Source organism: Diabrotica undecimpunctata, chromosome 4, assembly GCF_040954645.1.
Source record: "Diabrotica undecimpunctata isolate CICGRU chromosome 4, icDiaUnde3, whole genome shotgun sequence".
Lineage (NCBI taxonomy): Eukaryota > Metazoa > Arthropoda > Insecta > Coleoptera > Chrysomelidae > Diabrotica > Diabrotica undecimpunctata.
In genome coordinates this window covers 138,732,834-138,737,915 of record NC_092806.1, presented here as the reverse complement: position 1 = coordinate 138,737,915, position 5,082 = coordinate 138,732,834, and positions in this window count along the sequence as shown.

The window sequence follows — 5,082 nt, the reverse complement described above, 5'->3', positions numbered from 1 at the left end:
TTGTTTAAAACAATAAGAGCGTAGTTTTTTAAATTATTTTTGTGAAGAACATGTTTGTTTAAACGCCCACAGAGAAAGTTCAAATAATAAAATGGTTTTATGGTGGTAATTCTGGACAACAGTGTATAGATTTATTTTCTGTGATTTTTAAGGGAAGACCAGTAGCCCAGTCTGGTTATGTAAAAATCATCGATTTTACAAAATTTAAAATTTTTCGCAGATATCTGAAGCTTTTAAGACATAGGTGGGGGTTACTAGATGACGAATAAATAAAAAAGTGCTCGTATTTTTACCTTGCGTTTTTTTTAAACAATAATTTATGGTCACAATTTGATTTTTTGTCTATAAGTTTTTTTTCTTATATTTTACATAAACAGTATTTATATCATTTTTTTATTTATTATAATAAATATCTTTATTTTCCCGTTTTTTTAATTGCACCCAAGACACATTAATTTAAATAAAAAAAAAACAAAATTAAAATTGATAAATAATTTACGGAAATAATTGTAAAAAAGCAGTTTATTTGCACTAAGTTATAGATTTTATTAATTTTTTAATAACAAAGTAAAATGTTATTAATACATTTGAACATCGAGCAATTACCGTCTTTTAAATTTGTGCGAAATTTCCCCCCGATGCGATCGGTCAAATAGTTTAAAAGTTATTTAATTTATTTATCCCTGAGGCTAAACATTTAAACTTTTGAACTTTCTCTATTAATGATGCTAGACACATTTACACATTTAACAAATTTCATAGGATTCTTTAAGACTTAAACTATCTCAGAAGTTAAATGCATATTGCGTTTTCATCGAAATTATTTACAAAATAAACGTTTAAAATGGGGGTCGGTTTTATACTTATAATAGTTATTTATTGTACAAGACGATAAAATTGTACTTTATCTTCGAGAGCGTTTTTTAGCGTCGAGACGTCAGTCGAGACGCTGATTATGCTCGAGAAGATAATGCGATTTTATCGTCGTGTGCAATACAACATTTTTTTCTATAGCAAGACTTCAAGTTCAGGTGAAAAATATAATTTCAAAGAAAATTGTAATTTTTAGCACAAAAATTGCAATTGTGTTGCTCCGTTGCTAGGGATATGAATTATTTTGTTAACAAATGTCAAACAAATGTTCCGTTTTGGTTTTTGCGGAGAATATTGTTGCGTTTTGTTTACAAAGTGAATAAATACGAAATGGACGGAAAAGAATTGACACAAGAAAAGGTAAACCTGCCATCAGATGTAGAAAATGCAGCGTTGGAAGCAAAAAGTTTATTGTTGCCACAAAAATCTAGGATGATGTACGAGAAAGAATACCAGTCTTTTAAAAAGTGGAAAAGCATTAAGAATATCAATGGCGTGAGTGAAAAAATACTTCTGGCGTATTTTTCTAAAAAGTCGAAGAAAGCGATGCCATCGTCATTATGGTCGTATTATTCGATACTGAAGCGTACGTTGTTGGTGAATGAAAATTGTGACATTTCTAAATTCAGCAAGTTAACCACCTTACTAAAAAACCTGAGTAAAGGATACAAAGCTAAAAAGTCCAAAATCCTGGAGTTAGATGACATTATTAAATTTTTGACAGAAGCTCCTGATGACGTCTATTTGTTGATGAAGGTTATGGCTATTTTTGGTGTGCATGGAGCGACTAGGTCCGATGAATTGTACAAGTTAGAAGTGTTTAACGTGGACGACAGAAAATCGGTGATAATCGTTTCACTATCTGATACTAAAACCAAGCAGGAAAGATCGTTTTATATTACTGACAAGAAAAGTGGACAGAGTTTCTTGGAAATTGTGATAAAGTATATTGTCTTGCGCCCCAAAAACGTACCTCACAGTAAGTTTTTTGTAAATTACCGACAGCAAAAGTGCACTACTCAACCAGTGAGGATTAACACTATAGAAGATTGCAGATTTTTTGAAACTTGCAAATTCAGAAATGTACACGGGGCATTGTTTCCGTCGTTCTTCAGCTACTATGTTCGCAAATTCTGGAGCTGATCTAGTAAAAGTTAAACGTTTAGGTGAATGGAAATCGTCATCTGTTGCAGAATCTTACATTGAAGAGTCAATAAGCAATAATATTGCTGTATCCAAGTGTATACTTGGCGGACCAGAAAATCAATCCAGTACCTCGAATCAAGTGTTTAAGCAAACGAGTACAAGTTATGATGCTCCAAAAATAGATATTTCCAATAATGTTAATTCTAAAATTTCAGTTGTTTTTAATCCTTAATATGTTTGAATTTGTAAATTTTATTGAATAAAAAAAAGTTAAAACATTTTATCTACTCTTGATGTTAGAGTGTCACTTTATCTACCCTTGCGGTTAAAGTGATATTTTATCTACTCAAAACAGTTATTATAGCAACACTTTAACATTACGATGGCTTAACTTGCAAATCGGCTAACTCCATTTTTTACGAAATACAGGTTTTGGCGTTGTCGACTGCTTCTAGTTGTCGCTCACATTATGTTCAATCAAATATCTCCCTAACTTATAAAACTACGGAGAAAACGGCGAACACGTAAAACGGTCAACTCCTAACACTAGCATAACAAAACCGAAACGTGGCTAACTCCAAGAGATTATGACTGTTGCGCGTCTCGATAATGATTCGTCTGTTTTCTTGAAATCTGTTACTGATTTACTATCTGATTATCTGTTACTACAATACTAGCTTGATTGACAAATATTTCAGTGATGATAGCGACTGCATGAATGCACAACTTGTACCTTATTCTGAGCACTCTGATTATAATAGTGAAGAAGAACCATGGAGAATTAAGAGAAGAAAAAGGTGTCAGGTAAATAAAACTACATGCAAAGATCAAATGAACAAGCTTCACAGGGAAAATGGGCAACAGTATACTGGGCGTCAAAATATTGAAGGGAAATGGGAAAGAACACAAAAAAATAAACGAGTTCTTAAACCTCGATGCAAATGTAGGACAACTGATAAAAGTGCTTTAAAATAGCGAAGTTTCAGAAGAAGAAAGAGAAACTATATTTGAAATATTTTGGAGGATGACTTGGGGGGAAAAAGGGTTTTCGTGAATGGTCTTGTACAAGAGATACCCACAAAACGGCTAAGAGATAGAAAAGACCCATTATTAACAAGAAGAAAAAGCAGAATGGTATTTAACTTAAACTTGACTAACAAATGCCGCGTGAGAGTTTGTAAGACGATGTTTCAAAACACTTTGTGTCTTACCAAAATGACTATCTGGAACTGGAAAAAAGGCAAAGAGAATATTTCTTACAAAACAAATCAACACGCAACAAAAAATCCCTACGAAGTAGAAGTGAAATCACTTTTTGAACAATATTCCAAAACTGGAATCCCATTATTGCCGCAAAAGTTCGGCCAAGCTTTATTTGTTCCCAGAATGGACACCAAAAAAAGTCTTGTACAATTTCTACACATTAGACTGGTGCACGTCATGGAATACCTAACCTCCAAAAAAAGATGAATGAGAAAAAAGTGCCTCTCTCACAAACTAGGAAAAATACCTGACATAGAACACAATGAGCACATAGAAAGAATTAAGCTAGACTTGAAAAAGTACAGGATAAAAATACAGAAGAATTTGTATTTACAATGGACACGTAAGCTGTGTTATTGGCACCTAAATCTAATGTGTCATCTCTATATTACAAAACTAAGATATGCACGCACAATTTCTGTATATTTAATTTAAAAAATAAAGACGGATTTTATTATCTCTGGAACGAGACCGAAGGTGGGTTATCCTCTGACAATTACGCTACCATAATGGTCAAGTTTATTAAGAGAAACTTTTGCCGAGTATTCACAGAGAACCTGGACAGGATACTAAAATTATATTGTACAGCGATGGATGTACAGCGCAAAATAGAAATGTAATATTGGCAAATGCATTACTAAACGTGGCAACATTAAACAATGTCACAATTCAGCAAAAGTATCTACAGGTAAGCCATACCCAGATGGAAGCGGACTCAAATGCATGCCATCATAGAGAGGAAACTGAAAAACAAAATAATTCATGTACCAGCTGAATATGCAGAAGTTTGTATTGAAGCTCGCAAACATCCTAAACCTTACAACGTATCTTACCTAACTCATGAATTTTTTAAATCTTTCGCAAGTTTACAGTTTTATAAGTCAATAAGAAAAGGAAAAGCCATAGGAGATGCCAAGGTACTTTTAATGTTAATTTTGTTTGGTCTTCTACAGACACAGAAGACGAAAACATTATTAATGTTTTGTTTTTTAGGTAACAGATATTCGTGCCCTACAATATAAACAAGGGAACCTGTACTTTATGTTACGGTTTACATATTAATGGCAGTTACTGCCACAGCGATGTGATAAAAGGGTCTCAGTTAAACCTATTTAAACCTAAGCTTACCGAATCTTCATGAAAATCGGCTTAAAATAAGTATTATAGTCGTAAATTCAAAGACTTACAACAACTAAAAAGTACCTTGCCGGTGGACTACAGGGACTACTACGACAATGTGCCACATGAAGACTGATAAATAAAATACTCTATGGTATAATAAAAATAAAATAATTGATTATAAAACAAAAATAAACAAACATATACTTATAGATTGATTTCATTTTTCTAAAGAGGTTCCATAATACGATGCAGAGAAAAGTGGGCAACTCCGATTATTTACTATTTTCTTTTAATTACAAACAGGGTAACTCCAAAAATTTAAATAATTGCTATTTAATCAACATATTTTTTTTATGCTTTTTAGTAACTTCAAAGTGCAAAATAAATAGGCAACAAATAGATTTTTGGAATATTGATATTGTAAGTATTAATTTTTTTAAGAAGTTTTTTTGTGATCCTGTAAAGTTTTAAAAAACGGAGTTAGCCGCTGTGCAAGTTAAGCCATCAAATTAGCTATGGAAAAAACAATTGTAATAACTTCTAAATTTTTCATGTGCTAATTGTATAAATTTTATTTAATATCTTAATGTACCTACATATATTTATTTACCTTGCAATACTTAGCACAAACATCTTTATTTGGATTCCTTGTTATTTTTCTATACCGATTTAATAATT